The sequence below is a fragment of the Euphorbia lathyris genome, chromosome 1 (genome assembly GCF_963576675.1).
Source record: "Euphorbia lathyris chromosome 1, ddEupLath1.1, whole genome shotgun sequence".
Taxonomy (NCBI): domain Eukaryota; kingdom Viridiplantae; phylum Streptophyta; class Magnoliopsida; order Malpighiales; family Euphorbiaceae; genus Euphorbia; species Euphorbia lathyris.
In genome coordinates, this window is record NC_088910.1 from 17,055,860 (window position 1) to 17,078,915 (window position 23,056).

Genomic DNA, 23,056 nt, shown 5'->3' on the forward strand with positions numbered 1-23,056 from the left:
GTGAGGTTATTTTTAAATAGTTTTTCTGCTAATTAAAATTTGTTAGGTACATAATTCTAATTTTACAAAGTACTTCTTCATCGAAAATGTAAACGCGTATTTGTAATGTTTTGTGCTATTACTAATTAATTCATTTTCATCATTTCATTAGCTGGTTTCATTTGAACAACAATAAAATAAGAATGGATGGATTTTTTTATTAATTAGTAATAATGTGGAGCAAATTACAATTAGTTGAAAGAAAATGCAATAACTCATAATGGAAGAATATAGATTTCTTCTACTCCCTTATGCGGCTTGTTCCCCAACATTATCTTCTTCCTCTTCGTCTTCATCTGTCTTCTTTTTCTTTCCTATCGGCAACCTTCTGCATTTGTTTAGCATCTCTTATTTGTTTTTATTGGGAGAGGACAACTATAACAAGTAATAAGAGTCGAGCAAAAACTGATATAACTATTATGTAAGATGATTATGTCCTTATAAATGATAAATAGGATTAATTGTTTGTTGGGTTAGTTAGGATATCTTATTAACTATAGTTAGTTATAGTTTTAGTTTATAGTTAAATGTAAACCATTTATGGTTAAGCCTATATAAGGAAGGCTTAAACATAAGTACATGTTAACTTTTGTATTCCTTCTTCTTTCATTAACAAAACTCTGCAGTAGTACTCTGTTATCTACTTTCCTCATCTTCTTTATTTCATCTTCTTTGTTTCTACATATTTGATATGGTATCAGAGCTTTTAACTTCCGCAATCCATGAAGATGTCGAAGGTTTCTCATAAAGGTTGATTCTTCTCAAATTTTCATTTTCACCTGATTCAGTTTTTGGGTCAGTTTTCTATTTATTTGTTTAGTTCAGTTGTAGATTAAGCAATTTATCACCAGAATCCTTCTTGGATCTGTTCTTTTTTACGATTCTGTATTTCTTTCATTCTTTTCTTTACTCGATTCAATATGACGACGGAAATCCCCATTCCAAATTCAAACCCTAATCTCCAGAATTCATCTATCGACTTGACTCAAAGTCCATATTATATTCATCCCAATGAGAATCCCAGTTTAGTTCTGGTAACTCCTGTTTTTAATGGTAACAACTTTTACTCTTGGAAACGATCTATGTGAAGAGCTTTATTTGCAAAAAAACAAGATTGGTTTTACAGATGGAAATATACTATGTCCTTTGGCTGGAGCAGCAAATTATAATTCTTGGGTTCGTTGTAATGAGTTAGTTCTTTCTTGGATTAATCATTCTGTTTCTCCCACGATTGCCCAGAGTATCACCTGGTTTGATACAGCTAGTCAAGTTTGGGGCAATCTTAATGACAGGTTTTCCCAGGGGGATGCTTTGAGAATTGCACAATTACAAGATGAGGTTTCTTCTATTCATCAAGGAGGTTTAAGCTTTACTGAATATTTCACCAAATTACAGATGGTTTGGGAAGAGTTGCTTAATTTCTGGTCGATGTCTCAGTGTAAGTGTATTCTTTTACAACAGAGTAATACTTCTTGTGAAGTTGTTAAGAAGACTAAAGAGTATCAAGAACAAGACTATATAATTCGCTTTCTTAGAGGGGTCAATGAAAGTTTTGCTTCTGTTAAATCTTAATTACTGTTAATGGATCCTTTACCATCGATTACTAAGACATTTAACTTGTTAGTTCAACATGAATGCTAGTTACATCAAGGAGCTACATCTTCGTTTGATGGAATTGATTCTACTGTAAATTTTGCAAAAACACAGAATGCAGGCCAAAAGAAGCAATTTTATAAGAAGAATGGAGGGCCAATTTGTTCTTATTGTGGTAAAGAAAATCATACAATTGATCAGTGCTATAAAAAACATGGGTTTCCGCCTAACTTCAAGTTTACTAAGAAAAGATCTTTTGCTGCTAATGTGTTTACACAAGAAGGGTTAGATTCTCAATCGATATCACCATCTATTGAAGTTTCAGGATCAACTAACTTTTTGCAGCAGCAAGGCTTTACGTCTGAACAATGTCAAAAACTCATTTCAATGCTTAATTAAGCAGAAATGAAGGAAAATCATGAAAATAATCATTCTTTGAATGTGGTTCAAGCACAGCCAACTGCATCTGTTGTTTTACAACCTACGTTTGCTACTGGTAAGCCTATGCCCATTGTTTGTCATTTTAAACAGACTTCTTCTTATTGGTTAGTGGATTCAGGGGCTTCAGATCATGTAGCAAACTCTTTAAATTGGTTTTCTTCTTTACATTCCATCACTAATATATCTATTAGTTTGCCTAATGGTTCTCAAGTAATTGTGAATAAAAAAGGTACAATGATTTTATCGAATAGTTTGGTTCTTCATTATGTTCTTTACATACCAAATTTTTCTTATAACTTTCTTTCAGTCAGTAAGTTATTGAAGTCTACTGCTTGTTTACTAGTTTTTCAGAATGATCAATGTGTTTTTTAGGACACTTTGACCCAGAAGAAGATTGGTACAACTAGTTTGGTGAATGGATTGTATCACTTGTATGTTCATTCTGATGTTGCTGTTAATAACATTAGTTATGTTTCTTCCGTTGTTCATACTGTGGAAACACCTGTGGATGTTCCAATTTGGCATTTTCGCCTAGGGCATTTATCTAGTTCAAAGTTACATGACATGTGTAAGCATATTCCTGGTATAATAAAATCTACCGATTTTAATTGTTCCATATGCCCTTTAGCTAAGCAAAAATGCCTTGTGTTTCCTATCAGTAGTACTATTAGTAGTGCTCATTTTGATTTAATACACTTGGATATTTGGGGGTCCGTTGTCTGTGCAATCTATTAACGGCCATCGTTATTTTCTATCTATTGTTGATGATTATAGTAGGCTTAGTTGGGTATATTTTTTAAAAACTAAAGACCAAGCAGGTTCTGCTATTCAACAGTTTTATCAAATTGTCTTTACACAATTTGGGACCAGAATTAAAAAGATTCATTCTGATAATGCACATGAGCTTTATTTGGATAAATTTTACAGTGATATGAGTATTATACATCAGAAGTCTTGCCCTTATACTCCACAACAAAATAGTGTTGTGGAGCGGAAGCATCAACATTTTTTAAATGTTGCTAGGGCATTACGTTTTCAAGCTAAATTGCCTATGGTTTTCTGGACTGATTGTATAGCACATGCAGTACATTTGATAAATCTGTTGCCCACTCCAGTTTTGGAAAATAAAACCTCTTATGAGATGTTGTATCAAAAACCTCCTGATTATACTCATTTACGAGTATTTGGATGTCTTACTTTTGCTACACAATTAATAAATAAAGTAACTAAATTTCATGCTAGAGCTTTACCTTTTATATTCTTAGGATATCAGCCTAATGTTAAAGGGTATGAGTTGTTTGATTTGTCTAGTCGAAAGTATGTTACATCTAGAGATGTTATATTTTATGAGTCTTGTTTTCCTTATCCTGTTTATGCACCACATGATAAACATTCTTTGACTTACCCTACATTAGATTTTTCGTTAAGTTTGCAGAATAATGATTTAGATAGAGGTATAACTGAGCAGGTTTTGGGCTATTCAAGAACTATCACTGAACCTTTTATAGTTCATGAAGATAGCAGAATAAATTCTAGTAATGATCATTCTTGTTTTGTATCAAATGATTTTGCTGCATCTTCACAAAGTGGTACACAAGGTGGACACGCAGGTGTTATTCCCCTTTTTTAATCAAGACCGTTTAGGATTCGAACTGCACCTAAATATTTAAATGATTATCATTGTAATCAGTTACGAGTGGCTCACTTAACGACAAGCGAACAATCGACTGAGGTTTTGGTGGATACACAGGTTAAATATCCTATTTCTTCTTTTTTGTCTTATGAGAATTTGTCTGACAAACATAAAAAATGTGTTTTTGCAATCAATATTATACCTGAACCAAAAAGTTATAAAGAGGCTTTAAAGTTTGATTGTTGGAAGGCAGCCATGGCAGCCGAAATAAAAGCTTTGGAGCTGAATAACACATGGGTTGTTACTGATTTACCATTAGGAAAAGAACCTATAGGTTGTCAATGGGTGTTTAAGGTGAAACTTAAATCTGATGGCTCTTTAGAAAGATATAAAGCGAGGCTAGTTGCTAAAGACTATAGTCAAACAGAGGGAATAGATTATCTAGAGACTTATTCTCCGGTTGTTAAAATGAATATTGTTCGGTTACTGTTAGCAGTGGCCTCTATTAGGAAATGGGGAATATTTTAGTTAGACGTAAATAATGTGTTTCTTCATGGAGATTTAAATGAAGAAGTGTATATGAAAATGCCTCCTGGTTTTGAAACCGAGTCTAAAACTAAAGTTTGCAGGTTAACAAAATCGTTATATGGCTTGAAACAAGCCAATAGGAAATAGAATGCTAAGTTAACAGGTTCGCTTATTCAATTTGGTTATGTTCAGTCTCCATTTGATCATTCTTTGTTCTTAAAGAAGAATAATATGCATCTAACTTGTTTGTTGGTTTATGTAGACGATATTATTTTAACAGGAAGTGATATACAGGAAATTGATTCTGTCAAGGCCTTTCTTGATCAGAAGTTTACAATAAAAGATCTTGGCAATTTAAAAAAATTTATTGGCTTAGAGATAGCTCGATCATCAAAAGGGTTGTTTATTTGTCAACGAAAATACACGTTAGACTTGATTGCTGAAGCTGGGTTATTGGCTTCAAAACCAGCAACAACTCCGATGGACAATACAATTCGATTGATAAAAGATTCAGGGGATGCATTACAAGATCAACAAGGGTGCAAAAGGTTAATTGGGAAATTGTTATATCTAACAACAACTCGGCCAGAAATAACTTATTATGTCAATCAGTTGAGCCAATTTTTGGCAAATCCAAGAGAAGAACATTTACAAGCTGCTTTACGTGTTGTCAAATACTTGAAATCATGCCCTGCACAAGATTTGTTTTATCCAGCAGATTCAGAATTACGATTAAAGGCGTATAGTGATTCAGATTGGGCTGGTTGTCCTGATACTAGAAGGTCAGTGACAGGGTTCGCTGTGTTCTTGGGAAGTTCTTTAATTTCTTGGAAGAGCAAGAAACAACACACTATTTCGAGGAGTTCCAGCGAGGCATAATATCGTGCTTTTGCAATGACTGCTAGTGAATTACAGTGGTTCAGATTTTTGCTTGATAATATTGGTTACAAACAGAACATGCCTTCTGCAATTTACTGTGATAACAAGTCCGCTATATACATTGCTCAAAACCAAAGTTTTCATGAACGGATCAAGCATATTGAACTCGACTGCCATTTTGTTCGAGAGAAAGCTCAAGCTCGTGACATACATTTACTGTCAGTTCATACATCTCAACAACTTGCTGATACAGTAAAGCCTCTATAAATTAATAATGTTGGGACCATTAAATTTTATTAATTTATAGAGGTTATTAATTTATCGAGTATAAAATTAGTGATTTGGCCCAAATCGAGACCAGAAGAAATTATTAATTTAAAGAGGTTATTAATTTATCGAGTATTAATTTATGAAGGTTTGACTGTATATTAACAAAACCATTAGGGAGGTCTAGTTTTGATTCAATAGTAAAGCAATTATGTATTCAAGACATTTGTATGCCTTCCAGCTTGGGGGGGGATATAAATGATAAATAGGATTAATTGTTTGTTGGGTTAGTTAGGATATCTTATTAACTATAGTTAGTTATAGTTTTAGTTTATAGTTAAATGTAAACCATTATGTTTAAGCCTACATAAGCACATGTTAACTTTTGTATTCCTTCTTTTTTCATTAACAAAACTCTTCAGATATCTACTTTCCTCATCTTCTTTGTTTCTACATATTTGATAGTCCTTCCATAACGCGCCGGTCCCGACGAAAGAGGTGGAAGAGGTGGAGGAGAAGGATACAGTGAAGATATTACTAAAAGAGATAGCGAAATATAAATATAGAGATATAATTCAAATTATTACTTGATATAATAATTATAAAAATTAAGAACCAATCTTGTCTATACAATTTTAACTTTTACATAAAAAAAATTTATTAAATTTTTTTTATCTCTTATTTCATTTACGATGCATAAATTATTTGAACCAATTTTATTTTATATTCAGGATATCCTTAATTAATAATATGATTAGATTAATACATATTAAACATTTTATAAATGAAAAGAAAATGTTAAGATCTCAAATTACGTACCTACTACTGCTATCCAACGAAGTCAAGGAAAAAGAAAAAAAATTCCAACCTTAAATTTCAATTTTTATTGTATAGACGAAAAGGGATTAAGAATTATTTTTTCTCTAGAACTGACAAAATAAAGTCTTATGGACGAATTTAATTGATTTGTCTATCACATGCTAAAGACAATACTCCTCCATTTCTCTAAAACTGACAAAATAAAGTTAATGGATACATTTACAATGAAACTTTCATAAAATAATATTCGATAAATTAATAACCTCTTTAAAATAATAATTTCTTCTGATTTTAAAAAATAATAATTTTTTTTAATCCCGACTTGGATCAGATCATTAATTTTATACTTGATAAATTAATAAACTTTCATGATCCTAATATTATTAATTTATAGATGTTTACCTGTATCCATTTTTTGATTCGGATTCGATGTATTAATTCTCGTACGCCAGTTGGTAGATTCTTTAAATATGTGGAACAGCTAGATCAAAGAATTTAAATTGCTACATTCCTAATATAATAGTATACTTGAATTTTTTTTATTAAATGATGTAGTTAACAAATTTTTTAAAACGATTTTTTTTTTTCCTAAAAAGATATCCTCTAGATGTTATGTCGGTACAAAATGAAAACTTGAAATCTAACCTATGTTAAAAAGTAATTATTGATTTATTAATTAGTTTTCCAACTATTCATTTTTACATAAAATTTCAAATTGGATATATCCTAATCCCAATTCATTATCTTATACAATTTTTTCTATTTTCTTCATCTACTCTAGGATGAATGAAGTTTGTTTTCATTTTTCCTCATTCCACCGGGTTAAATTTATGTGTTTATTATTATTTTTTTTGTCTGTGTTCATATATTTTATCAGATATTTTTATCCGTGTGAATTATATCTGATATCTATTATTCCGTCGTTTATTTTTTTTCGGATTTAACAAGAGCATAAATGGTTTATGTTGTCCGTGGATCAATACATCCACATGGTTGCAACATAAAAGATGAATCAAATCTGAATGTTCGGAATGGTCTAAATGATGGAATTTGGATTGCAGATGTTTTTCTACAATTTAGGATTTACTAGAAATATATTCGTTTATCGTTGTTTTGTGTTTTTTTATATCTTTTATGAGTTTTTTTATTTTATGTTTTGTAGTTATTTCTATCCCTTCGTAAATATAAACTTGTGTAAGATTTTATTCCTTACTATTTTCTGGTTGTACTTCTTCTTTGTTCATCAAATGAAATTATAAGCATTTTTCTTAAAAAACATTAAATGTAATAATATAATAATATATTACTTGAAAAGGTTATTAAATGATTTCATTAAAAGAAAAAGTACAACAAGAAAAAGGCAATGAATAAAACCTCACATAATTACGGGCTAAAACTAATATAAGATCCACGAATGGATGAAAAAGACTACAAAGAGCAAAAAAACCCATAAAAGGTATAAAAAACACAAAACAACAATAAAACATATATTTCTCGTAAATCTAAATCTGTAGAAAAGCATCTGTAATCCAAACTTCACTATTTAGGTCATTCTGAACATTAAGATTTGAGTCATTTCTTTTGTTACAACCACATAGATTTATTGATCTACATATAAAATATTTCCGCTCTTGCTATGTTAAAAAAAAGTATAAACGTCAGAATAACAGAGAGCATATACAATTCAGATGGATAAAAAAATCCGATAAAATATAAAAATACGGATAAAAATGAAAAGGGAAAATTATAAAACTAGGTCAAATGTGAGGCCTATTTACATATTTAACCCATTTACTCAACCTACTACATATCTAGACTGATTTTGTGTGACTTTTCCATAATACCCCTAACCTTCTCATTTCTCCAAACGCGAACGGTCTCTCCCCTCTTCTCCTTCTTTGCGGGAAACAGTGGCAGCTCCTCCATTAATGATTCCAAGACTTTTGATTTTTCTATCTTCCTTTAAATTACACGAAATCTGCACCATTTCTCCAAATCACAATGTATTTCTCTTCTTCCTACCTTCATCTCTTGATTCTGCAACTTCCTAATCCTAGAAAACGAAGCCATGGTTCTTCATCTTCCATTTCCTGCTCGTTTGAAGAAATGGTGATTCTACGTTATTTTCATCGTTTTTCCCAGTTTATCATATTGGGTTCGTCGAAAAATGTAAGTATATACTGTTTTTTCTGCGTTTTCCCGGACCAATCCACTTAGCATATGCGGTTTTCGCGAAGTCTTCGGGGAGAAATTTATCGATTTAACTTCGTGAAACGATGATTACACGAAATTTGCGAGGTAATTCGATAAATTTCTCTCGCAGACTCTGCGAAATCATCGTTTCGCGAAGTCAGAGCGTCACATTTCTCCTCTCAGACTCCGCAAAATCATTGTTTCGCGAAGTCAGAGCGTCACATTCCTCCTCGCGGATGTCGCGAAATCATTGTTTCGCTAAGTAAAATCACCATCTTCCTTGCACATTTATGTTCGCATACTTAGCGAATCATCGTTTCGTGAAGCCAAATCTTCCTTTTTTCTGACTAACACGATTAAATTTTTCTGAAGGTGGTTGAATACATAATATTCATTCCTGGAAGCCAGCATGTTAGGGTGCCATGAGGGACATCCATTCAAAAAGGCCTGGACTTCCAACCATCGGTTGCGAATAGGAGTCTACACCGTGGGACACGCGTCCATCCCTCAATGGTTAATAAGAGCTTATGTGTCGTGAGACATCCATCCATCTGTGGTGAATAAGAGCTTATGTATAATGAAGTGATTTGTTAGGAGTTTATTGTAGCAATCTTAGTGAATAATAACCTATGTATTATGAAGTGATTTGTTAGGAGTTTATTGTGGCAATCTTAGAGAATAGGAGCCTATGTATTATGAAGTGATTTGTTAGGAGTTTATTGTGGCAATCTTGTTGTAAAATTTGATAATGTTATGATTTTAATGTTAGAATCCGTTGTTGTTTGACATTTTTTTGTTATATACCACTTCGCGAATTAGCTTCAAAACACATCAAGGCTTCGCATATGCTAATTAAATTCATCAAGTAAACCAAACATTAGCTTCACAGGTTTCGCATATGCTAATTAAATTCATCAAGTAAACCCAAACATTAGCTTCGCAGACTTCGCATAATATCGAATCTGCGAAGTCAGACGGGAGGGAGGGAGACGCGCGTAAATATTGAGGGTATTATGAAAAAGTCACATAAAATCAGTCTAAACAGATAATAGATTAAGTAAATGGGTTAAATATGTAAATGAGCCTCCCATTAATTTACCCTAATGAAAACAACAATAAGGAAAAGCATATGACCCTAATCCAGTGAGAGAGAAAAAAAAGACACTTCTTTTGTACTTATCAATAAAATAAAAAAGTTCGAGACTTTGACATAAAGAAAACAAAAAAATTTATTCAAAATCAAATAATTTCATGTTTATTTTTAATAATAATTTCTTGTTTATCAATGTAACGAAAAAATGACAACTGACCTCTCATCAAAGAGATTCAGAAATAAATTATGACAATCTTGCAAGTGACTTTAGATGTTATGTCGGCACAAAATGAAAACTTGAAATCTAATTCTCATATTTTAGAAAGTAATTATTGATTATTATATAAGTAGTTTCCCATTCATTTTTATACACTATTATTCATTAAAATTATCACCATAAATTTTCAAATTGGACATCAAAAGGATCCTAATCCGATTTCATTGCCATATACTAAAAATGGTTTCCTTTTATTTTATTTCAAATTAATAGAAAGAAGTCAAACCAACTAATATTAGGTTATTTGTGGATAATATCTTGAGTTTTTTTTTTTTTAATCAAAAGAATAAATTAATGTGCCAAATTATAATAAAATTGTAACAATGAAACAGAAATAGAACTCGCTACTAAATTAAAAAAGAAGGACAAGTGGATAAATGAGAAGACTGTGCAAACACATGTGTCATCCCATTCGCTTGCCGTCGTATCCATTTGACTGAGTAAGAGTCATTTGATATTAGAACCGATCGTATTTGAATAATTCTATCCCCAAATCCAGAACCATTAACAAAACTAGAATTTATTGCATCAATCACTTGTTTAGCATCAGATTCGAAAACCACATTCTTTATTCCATCATTTTCTAGCCATTGCATAGCCTGTAATAGAGCTTCGGCCTCACATTCTCTTGTTGTTGGACAACATAACAGACCTGCACATCTCCCCATTACAAACTGTCCATTTGCATCTCGTACTGCTACTCTCATCCCTGCATGACCATCAGTGTTAAAACATGCGGCATCAACACAACACGAGAGAAATCCTTCTGATGGCGGATGCCAAGCCATGCAATCAGCAGATGAACTAATTCCTGATATTGTATTTCCGATCTGCTGTTCTCCCGTACCAGTCCGATTCCTCAAGGTATTTGCTTCTGACCAATCATTAAGTACGGTGCAAGCTTGAGCCACTATTTGATCTGTTGTGCGAATCTCATACTGCCAAAGACGGATATTTCTAGCTTGCCATAAACTGCAGAGGTGCATCAAAAATGTTTTCACAATTTGTTCTGGTGCTGCTCTAATCATATTATGAAACCATGTTGTCAGGTTGTCAGCCACCGCTGCCTCCGCATTAATTCGATCTAGAAGTCCTGCCTTCTGTCACACTCTTATAGCTCCTGCACATTCAATAAAAAGATGCCATCCATCCTCCCAAGGCTCGTTACATATAATACAAGTACTACATACTTGTAACCCACGAAATTAAAGATTCACACGCGTTGGAAGACAGTTTCGTGCTAATTGTCAACCAAAATACCGGACCTTGTGTAGAATTTCAGCATACCACAATTTTTTCCAGGCTCCCTGAACATGAAATCTCTCACCCGCTTCCAACGTTCTAGCTAATCGGTAAGCACTTTTCACTGTGTAACATCCTGAAGAATGGTCTTTTCATATTAATCGATCCTCACTACTCAAAGTGCCAACGGACAATTTATGAATTTCTATAATATCTCTATGCTTGAAAATCTCCTCCAACAACTCTTCATCCCAATCCCTGAAATTATGGATAAACAAATTATTAACTTTCAAATAAGGGGTTCGTATATAGTCATCCTCCTCATCACGCAACCATCTCTCACTCCATACATTTATTGATTGACCGTTTCCAATTTTCCATCTGATTCCTTCTTTAATGATTAGTTGAGACCTCCAGATACTTCGTCATATAAAACTTGGTGAATGCCCCAATGAGGCCCCCATAAAATTCCCTCTTGGATAATATTTAGCTTTGAAAACTTTACTAACCAACGAAGATGGATTGGTAAATAACCGCCATCCCTGTTTTCCTAACATAACAAGATTAAAGGCTGTCAAATTTCGAAAACTCAATCCTCCCATCAATTTTGGAGCACATAATCTATCCCATGCCATCCAATTCAGTCCTCTCTCCCTGACTTTTTATTACCCCACCAAAACGAATCCAGCATTCGTTGTAATTCATGAGTCGTCGATATAGGGAGCAAGAATACACTAATGAAATAGATTGGGATGGCTTGTCCTGCTGCTCGAATAAGTGTAACCTTATCAGCTTTTGATATTCCTTTCCCTCTCCAGCGTTGTAGCCGCTGCCATAATTTGTCTCCGAAATGTGCAAAAATTGCTCGTTTTTATAAACCTCTTTTAAATGAAATAAAAGATTAATTATATATATAGACCTGTTTATGGACTGGGTCAGTCTGGGCTTGGACCGGGCTGAACAATAATCTCTTCTGTCAAGACCCAACTTAACCCACATCTTTCAAAGTATGGGCTCCGGCTCGGGCTGGGCTTGAGCCAAAAATACAAATGCCAAGCCCAGCCTAGCCGGCCTACACTATTTTAAAATCTAAAAGAAAATAAAATGAGTAAATTTGAATTATTTTCCTTTCAAAGTAAGGGGTCGGGCATGAAATTGTTAGTCATAAAATATAACTGATAAAAGGTACTGCTTTTGATTAAGACTAGAAATGGTATTATTAAATGTACATGTCTAAAGGTTTATAATTTTTTTTGGATAAACTTTTTCAAAAAATATTTGAATATAAAGTATTAAACTATAAAAATTATTATACTAAAATTATAATTAAACATTCCGATTGGCCGGACTGGGTCTGGGTTTTGAAATAAATCACAGGCTCAACCCACTCTATGTTCGAGTCGGGCTTATTAAGAAATATATATGTCCAAGCTCGGTCTTTTAAATGCGGGCCTAGACGGGTTGGATGGGTCAACGGACTTTTGAACAGATCTACATATATATGTCGTGTGGTTTTATCGATTTGGAGATGGATATTTATGATATTTTTCTTTACAAATGCAACCTTGTGGTTGTAAAATTCTGTATTTTTTTTACTTTGCTAAATTTGGCCGATAACGGCCTCAAAATGAAATTTTTTAAGAACTAAAGTTGTTTAGTATCATTTTTGGAGTTTTTTCTCCTTAAACATTAACTTTCTCTCTAATAAAAATAATACCTAAATGACCTCAAACCTAAAAAATTGAAAAATTAAAGTTGCTTAAAATATCATTAACTCTTGAAAATTTTCATTTCGATGTTGTTATCGGCCAAATTCTGATAAAGTGAACTCAAATGCAAAATTCTGCAAACCACATGGTTGCGTTTGCAAAATTTTGCATATCCAGATATCCATCTGCAAATCGACGAAATCACATGACATCTATATATGTAATTAACCCTAAAATAAACTCTCAAAATTTATACAGTAAAACCTCTATATAGGAATACACTTGGGACCGAACTATTTGTATAACAATTGAGAGGTTATTACTAAATAGAGTTTGATATAATAAAATTTCTCAACACATAAAATTTTAAATTCTTATCATAGGCATGCATGGTTTATATATAATGTATAACAATAGATATTAATGGAACAAATTAAATATTTAGAATTTCAATTTAGAGTTTAGGTTTTGAATATATAGATAATGGGAAGAGTTTTATGGAAAAAATGTAAACATCAATGATAATACTAAATATTTATAATTTCAAGTGGTAATTTGTTTCCAACTCATAGATAATTTCAATAGTTTTTTAAAATATTTTATAATTTAGTTTGAATTCTTAATATATATATATAGTGAGGCTATAGAGAGAGATTCCCTTACTTCATATTCTAAGGGAATAATAGCTTTATTCCAATTACCAAACAAATAACATCCTAATTTAATTAAATTAAAATTTCTCTCTCTCATTCTCTAATGCGCGGCTCTCTCTCTCTAATATTTTTAGATTCACTAACTCTCTTCTTTCTTCCCTTGAACAAATCATGACTCCCATGGAAACTACTCAGTTAAAAGTGGATATAAAATTGCGATTGCATCCCACCAATTCCGCAAACCTTGGGCATCCTCTTCAACAGGGCCACTTCCAATTTGGGCAAGCCTATGGAATTATCATTGCCACAAAAAATAATTCACTTTCTTCGGAGAGCTTGCAATGGTTTCCTCCCAACCATGAAGGTATTAAGGCTTAGACATATTAGTCCACCCCGAGGGTGCTCGAATTGCGGTCACATGGAGGAAACAATCATGCACTTCTTCAGGGACTGTAAAGGGATCAAACAATTATGGAAATACTGCGATCTGACCTTGAAAGTCTATAATTGCTCAGGGAGGAACTTCAGTGAATGGATTCAATTGATCTTCTCAATACTGAGTGCAAAGGAGGCCCGTTTATTTCGTGTTACTCTTTGGCTTCTCTGGTATAGAAGGAATGCTTCTATTTATGGAAAAAGGCAGTTTGAGATTGAATGGATCCCTAGCAAAGCACACTCAATTTTAGACTCTTTTAATGAGACAAACTCTCCTTTGCTGCCCCGCCAATCTCAGTCTGATACCAGGTTGAAAACCAGGTGCTCGTGGCAAGCTCCCCCTTCAAACACGGCAAAAGTGAATTGTGACGCTGCTTTCCTCCTCAAAGGATCCAAATGCAATGCTGGGATTGTAATCAGAGACCATTGTGGACAAGTCTTAGTGAGTGCTTCCATCCCTTTAGGCCCTTGCCTCAATCCAGAATTTGCAGAACTATCAGCAATATACCAGGGCCTGAGCCTGGCTGCCGAGCACTCTCTCCCCAACATTATAGTCGCCTCAGACTCAAAACTTGCCATCGAGGCAATCACAACCCAAGCAGAACCTCACTTCCTAATGACCGAAAAAATATCTGAGATCCATGCCTTGACCCGTCTGTTTACCTCAGCAGCCTTTGTTTTTCAAAGGAGGGAAGCAAACTCAGCAGCACATTCAATTGCTAAGTGGGGTGCTGATGCTGAGTTCTCTTTCCCTCAAATTTTTAGTAAGAAGTCTCCACTATCTAATGCTTATCTTTAAAGCCTTGTATTGTTTGTGCTGTAACTTTTTCTACTTTTAATATAAGGCTTTTTTCTCAAAAAAAAAAAAAAAAAAAAAAAATCATCCCTTAATCTAAAAACATATTAACAATCGACTGATTTTATTACTTGAAAAAGTTGAATTGAAAGATTTAATCAAGAAACAACCAAAAGGGTATTGCAATCTCATCTTATATTTGTATTTGTGGTATAAATAATATACACGAAAATTTGCTACTCACATCATACTCATCCTTTTCCAATTTCAATTATTGGAGAAAAAAGAATTATTTTTCAATCTTTAAATTGCAAATACTTATGGAAATTTAGCTAATTAATAGCACAAATTATTCTGTTTTTGTGATTGATTTTTGCTTCTCTTCCCAAATAAAACCGCAAAGGTGTCTGTAATTATTCTGTTTTTGTGATTGATTTTTGTGGACGGAATGAAACCGGAGAAGGGATATGAAACTTGCAATGTATAAATCAAGAGACTGATAAATTTGGAGAGAAAAAAAAGTATTTTCCTTTGAGAAAGAAAAACAAAATTTTTCAGTTGCTATAAATGCTGGTATTTGGTATGAATGATAGAAGTTAAAGTTATAAAGCCAAAATCTTCCGAATCAATCTATGGATTCAAGAAATTGTCAAATTTCCTGTATTTGAGAACCCAGTAAATAAAAAGAAGAGAGGTTGAAAAGTTTCAGTTTAAAAAAGTGAACAGAGCCCTAAAGCTCCATTACAGAATCAATGAAGAAATTTTGTAGCTCTTTTTCAATTATCTAACAAAGTGAAAAAATTCAAAGGATTTATAGAATGTTTTTAGACAACGAAGATAATTGACGAAAACTCATCGATTTCTGGCCGGAGTCCTGAATCGTTCAAGGGAAGAAAGAAGAGAGCGAGAGTCGTGAATGAAAATATTAGACAGAGAGAGAAAGAGAGCCGTGCGTTTAAGAGAAGGAGAGGGAGGTATTAGGATTTTAATTTAATTAAATTTGGTTAATTAAATTAGGATGTTATTTGTTTGGTAATTGGAATAAGGCTATTATTCCCTTAGAATAAGAAGTAAGAGAATCCCTCTCTATAGTCTCACTATATATATATATATATATATATATATATATATATAAATTTAGTTTGAATTTTAAATATTTTATAATTATTACTATATAGAGGCATAGTTTCTAAAGGGGGGACTTGAAAAGTGTATAACAAATAACGTTTGGGATGTTATTCCTATTTATAACTGGCCCAAGTTGGGACCGATTTTTTTTTTATAACATAATAGAGGTTATTCCTATATAGAGTATTCCTATATAGAGGTTTTACTGTATCTTTATTTTACGATGGATATGTAATGCATTGCGAAAGGAGTATGAGATTGACCCGGTTAAAGCTAGAAAAGCCACACATGGATCTAAAAAGATTTAAGTACTTACTAGCCACTGAAAAAACTTCATTCAATCTGTATATAGAGTTTTAATTTTTTTTAAAAGTAAATGACTCGGAGAAAATTTCAACTAAGCACAATAAGCATCGAAGCTATTATAAATACCAAACACAATTCAACAAATTCTCTTCTCATTTACTTCCAAACTTCTACTTTATTTTTACTGACTTAATCATCGAAGCGGGGACGTCAGACTCCAGCCTCTTCTTTTACTGTTCGTTTTATCATATTTTAGAAAGTTGATATAATCTACAAGCTAAGTTTGAATTTCGTTTTGACATTATGTATCAATACCAACTTTTATCCGAATCTTCGATTCTCAGTCCTCAAAGCGATTGAAAGTCTCATTTTATTCTTAACCGTATTTTTAGGGTCCAAGTTTGGAATTATTTAATGGTAACCCGACTGTACACATTTGAACCTTTTTTAAGACTTTTTAAAATAATTTCATTATCGCTCTGGCTAGGAAGGAGGTGTTTGACACCTTGATTCGACGTGTTTATTTGTATTTTAAATAGATTTTTAATTATTTGTATTTAAAAAGGACAAACGTGTTTCATATTTTAGAAAATGTGTTTTTTTTTTGTTGTTTTTTAACATTTGGTTTAAAAAATTAGAAAATTCATGTAGAAATTCACTTTTAAAATACTACGTAATAATTTGAATTATATCAAACTAAATAAATTATTATTTTAATATATATTAATTACTGTGTTTTATAAATTAGGGGTCTATGATATATTTTAGGGTTTAAAATTTATAAATTAGAGCCTAGTACCTTTAAATTATGATATAAAAACATATTTTAACTGTGATATGCAAACAATAGTGATACATTAAAAATTAATTTTAGTAATATAATTTAGTTGTAATTTTACTATTAACTATGAAGCCATAAAAGTTTTTATTTTATTGCTATGAATTAAATGTGGGCCTGGGCCATTAATAGATGGGTGGTGGGCTTGCATCCACTTCAAATCCTCATGTAATCTAGTACATCAACTCTACTTACAATCGGCCCAACATTTATCATTTCACATTTGTGTTTCTACCTGTCTTTTGTAATTTCTCTCTCACCTGGGTTTTCCTTCTTTTTCAGTTTTTCACTCCAATTATTCCTTTTTATTAGCTCATTTCGTAATCTTTATTAAACTCAATTGCAATTATATATAAAAGAATTTATCTGAATTTTATTAAAAAAAAAATAGAAATAGAAATATTGATACGGTATGAGCCACTTAAAGCCCAACACACGGAAATTCGGCCCAACTCCCAACTTAAAGCCCAACACACGGAAACTGGGCCTAACTCCCACCTTAAACATGTAGGTGTAGTGTCATATTCAAAACTACCTCCAATATTGAAAAAAAGAAAGAGAAATTAGAAACATTCTATCTTCCAACAAGACCGTATATAAAAGAGGTAGTTTTCAAATATAACCATGTTTTTAATAGAAAAAAAAAAGTATAATCTTATGGTTTTTTCGATTTATAAAGACAGTATCCGTAGTTTAAAAGTTTATAAATTGAGATTTGTACTTTATAAATTTTACAGTTAAATGATACGTAAATCAATTTTTCATCCAAAAAATATTTGTGGTTTTATTTAATTTAAAAAGTTAGACATGTGTTTTAGATAATTTATAAAGTTATACTTTTTTTTAATTGTTTCAAATTGTTTCTTTTTTGGGGTAAATACTTATGAAAATAATTTTTGAAAAAATGACAGAGTTTGTTTATCTAACGAAGATATAAAGGTTTCATTAAAAAAACATCAAACAAACATCAAACAAGAAAATCTATCTATGAATAAGAATTCACAATAAAATTAAAGACTCACTATTAATATCTGTAATGGTTGTTTTGCGCTTTATAATCACTTTTTTATTTATATGTATTTTGTATTAGACATAGTCTTGTGTAAGATTTTATTCCTTAATTTTCTAATTATATTTATAATTTTCTTATTAATAAAATGATATATTATTTTCATAAAAAAAACGATAAATAATAATTTCATACTTTGTAGTTTTGTTTAATAGGAATTGTTTAACATATGAATGGAGAAAAGTACAAAACAATTTTTTCTTGGTAAGTACAAGACAAAATTACAAGATGACAAAATACAAAATAAATGTACGATATAAATAATATACGTTAGACAAGAATTGAATGACTATATGAAAAATAATAATAATAATAATAAATAATAATAATAACTCATTACCTACCATTTTTTACAAATTAGATTTACAAGTCATCTATATTATATATATATATATATATATTGGAAGCAGGGAGAAACCTATACTATATATAATAGCGGAAGCAGGGAGAAATAAGAATAAGTGTTTTAGAGGTCTTTTTGATGAGTTGTCAACGTAGTAAAAAATCAAAATAAAAATAAATAATTAATAATAACAAATTTATAATATAATAAATAATTATTAGCCTATTAATTAAATTAATAAATGAAAGTAAGAGTTACGGGAAGATGAAAAAACACAAAACAAAGAAAATTCAAAAGTCACAAATAAACTTATATATAAAGCATGATAGATAGTATTTCACCATTATATTGATTGGCAATCGATAACCAAAGTCTTTCTCGGTCTTTAATTTTGATGATTTATTAGTTTTGTTTTTCATACGCTTATAATATAGTTTTGCAATCTTCTTTTTTAAAATGATATCTCTAATCGAAGAAATCTGATAGAAATAGAAGATGCATGGAAAACTAAAATCGAGGAACGCAAAAGGTGCCGAAAATGATAAGAAATCCTTATGTTTCTGAAGGTAATTATTCGATTTTTTCATATGTTTTTTGTATTTTGTTCTCATTTGTGTTGTTGCTTTATTTTCATAAAACAATAGTTGTTATAGTTTCATTTTTCAGAGATGAAATTCCATTTCTGTCGTTACCCAGTTCCCACACCTTTCACTATCCTATCCATGTTTTTTTTCTTTTTTTTTTTTCAAAATGACTAAAATAAAGATTTTGTACATTTGCATTCTTTTTTAGTATATGTTGCTAGGTGGAATCGTTTCAACTGTTAACTCTAACTAAAATTTAGATTTTCGGCTTTATATGAACTCAATTGTTAGGTTTAATTCAAATTCAGAATCTCGTGAAATCCACTAATTTTTTTAATTCGAGTTTATCTAACTAATATGAATTGTATTTTGTATTTTATGCTTTTGATACGAATAGATATAAAGTTTCACACATTAGTTGTTCATTGAAGTTGAAGACTGTTGAAGAAAATAATTAAAGAGTTATTGAAATATTATACTTACAATGATGTTTATTTTAAGGGCAATTAATTTATTAGTCCCTATATTTTGACAAAACACACTGTTTAGTCCCTATATTTTCAAAAACACATGGTAAGGTCCCTAACCTTTTTCTCAGTGAACCGTTTAGTCCTTCCGTCTGTTTATTAGATTTTTTACCGTTTATGACTTCAGAAATGACTAAATTACTCTTTACTATTTACCTTCAAACTTCAAAAGAGGAAATCCAATTTAGAAGAAGAAGCTATTTGTATGGAGAACAAGAAAAAAAAACAGACCCATATTCAAGAAGAAAATCAAGAAGAAGAACACTCAAAGTTGATTTCAGATGCATTAGAGTTTAAAGGAAAGGAAAATAAAGGAAAAGAAGAACGCAAATCCAAATTGACTAACAGAATCTTCATGAGAGTATAACGACAGAGACTAAATAGTTCATCGAGAAAAACACTAGGGACTAAACAGTTCACCGAGAAAAACGTTAGGGACTTTACCATGTGTTTTTTAAAATACAGGGACTAAATAGTGTGTTTTATCAAAATATAGGGACTAATAAATTAATTACCCTTATTTTAATTATAAATTATTTTAATTATTATTATTGTTATCATCATCATCAATAAGTTATTTTTTTCCAATCTCATAGATAGAGAGATTGTAAGTGTCCATTACACTTAAGATTGAGATAATTGCATTTGCAACATTGACATATATAATTTTTAACTATTATTTTGTGGTTTGTAAAAAATTGTTAGTATTTCAAGGGTTTTTAATATATGAAAATAAAACATGATCATTGGACAAGTTGTTGGAAAATATTAATTAAAAATATTATTATTTGAACTCTTCAGTTTCTCAAGTCCTGAGTATAATGATTCAAATTAATATAATTAATTTCACATATTAATTATAAAACGTTTTTTTATACTAAGTTGTTACACTTGCGATTTAATTATTCATTAAGGGAAAAATAAATTTTTAATTAATGGGCAAAAAATATTTTCACTCTCCTTTTTTTTTGACAACTCACTCTCCTCTTTATATGCATATATCTTGACATTTTCTCTTATTTTCGAAATAACAAAAACGAGAGAAAGATAATTCTCTCCTAATTGTCTTTTTCGCCCTTTCATTTTTATTTTCTATTCCTTTTTTGTTTAATGTTCTTGCTTACGAAATTCAAGAAAATATAATTATTAGAAAATATTAATGAAGTCAAAGAAGTGATATTTGCGAGCGTGCTGATATTCTATAAGTGAAAGAATGAAGAACAAGTTGATTGAATATCTTAATAAGATATTACGAGATGAAAATAGAAGAAATCACCACCTTAAGCTGATTCAATTGGATATATTAGGTTATTGTAACTTAACGAATAATTGAATTCGAAAACTTGGTGATCATAAAATCTCATCAAGCAAAATGATTATCATCAAAATGAATTTTTTTTATATGTAATTGAAGTTTTTTAAGACAAATGTTAAATATATATATATATATATATGTAACATATTGAATTGATAATGTCTTCCTATGTAACATTAGAAAAGTACTGATTATAATAATTTATAATATATTAATGTTGCTTCCATTCAACATATATATTGTAATTCTTTTATATCGTAGATAAAATATTTAATTTTAATTATAGTTTAATTCAATTTTTGGTTTTTCATTTGTATTCTAATATATTCCTTAATTAATCTCCTATTTTATTATCATTGTTTCACAGAATTCCAGTTAGAAAAAAATTTGAAAATGTATTAAAATTAATAAAAAATACAAATTATTAAATTTTGTAAAAATAAATAAATCATTCACCTTTAATTAAAATTTTATAAAAAAATTAATCAAATTTTTATTTTCAAAATCAATTTAATTTTATTTGAATTATCAATAAAAATATATATTAATTTCAAATATATATAGTATAAATTTTTTTATAGCATAATATAAAATTACTCACAAATAAAATATATCAATTTATTTATTTATCTAAATTATATATAAAAGTTTCATATCTCGTGCATCGCACGAGTTTTCAACTAGTTAAAATTAATTCAGGACCCAATAAAATGTTTAATTCAATTATATGAGTTCATATTTACAATTTTTTGTACCTAGTGCCAATAAATTCATAATGCTCTTTTTCTCTATCAGTTTTATACATTAGATTTAGTTGTTGTTACACATTATTTCAAAAATAAAACTATGTTAAAAAATATTCGTGTAGATGCTTAACAACAACCTTCTTTCCGTAAGGTTGTTCCTTAAAGGTCTCAATGTTAAGAATATCTATCAGACTTATTAAAAGGTGAGAGAGCCTACTTTACACATTTTTTATTGATTTCAAATATGTCTTTGATTGTTGGACAATGAGTCTTTTAAATATGTTTATCCTATTTCACAATTTGGTTTGATGCTTTAAACCGAAGCCATGGGAGTTATGTGGTTGTAAATTCTTATGTAATCCTTTAGAGAATTTGGTGCCACCGGAAAGATGCTGTTTGAAAAAAATACATTGATGCCAGTAAATGTCTCAGTTAGTTTCTCTATTGGCTTGATCATTGAGTACCGTGAGACTCAAGTAAAGTTGTTCATTCCTTGCCGGCTCATCCTCCTGATCCCTTTGTCAACCGTTGGTCCAAGCCTCACGTTAGGTTCCTTAAAGTTAATGCTGATGCGACACTTTTTGTAAACTTATGTGCGATTAGGTGTGGTTTTGTGGTTCGATGGCCAAATTGTTGGAAGTGGCTCCAAGCTCATTCCTGCGATCCCTGGCCTCAAAACTATCGAATACCTTTGCGTTAAATAGATCCTCTCTTGGCTGACCCTTAATCGATGCTCTATTATCATTGTGAAGTGTGACTCCAAACTTAATATTGAAGAGCTTGTTTACTAATTTTGGTTGCATTATTCACAGTTGTTTCACCATCTCTAACCGCAATTGAATGATAGATTTATCTTTATTTCTAAACAAGCAAAATCATATTGCTCATACTATAGCTCGGACAACTCAGTTGAATGCTAGTCTTTTTTATTGGACTTTAGATCTTCCTTTTGCCCGATCTTTATTGGCTAGAATCTTTTGTTGAGTTAAAATTTAAGGAACTTGGATTAAAAATCAACTCCAAAAGACGGTTAGTCATTTCTTAAATCACTAAGAGTCTTCATTCCATCTCTATTATTGAGAAGTCTCTCTCCACTCATTGTCCCTTTCTTCTTTCAGTTTTTATTAATAATTTATTATTGAGTAGTCTCTTCTTTCACTGTTGATAGATATAAGAGCATCTCAAATGTGGTATAATGAACCATTCATTATACTCCTTTATTAAACTCAATGAGTTTAGTATATTGAGCACTTATCAACCACTCAATAGATATTGAGAAGTTGATTAAACATTTTGACTACTTTTATGTATATATTTTTAATTTTTAAAATAATATGGTAGAGTTTAATTAATTGGTGGTTCCTCGTGATTGGTGGATCCTCTATGATTGAATGGTTATAAAGTTTAACCATTAAAATTGATAGTTTAATAAAATGAATCTTACAATGATGATGTGCCATGTATATTGAGTGGTGGATATGAACCATTAGATGTGCTCTAACAATACTTAATAATTTTAATGATAAAGTAATAAATAAGAAGTGAATATGAGAAGTATTGTTGAAGATGATATGTATTAATCACTAGGAGTCAATTGTTTTAT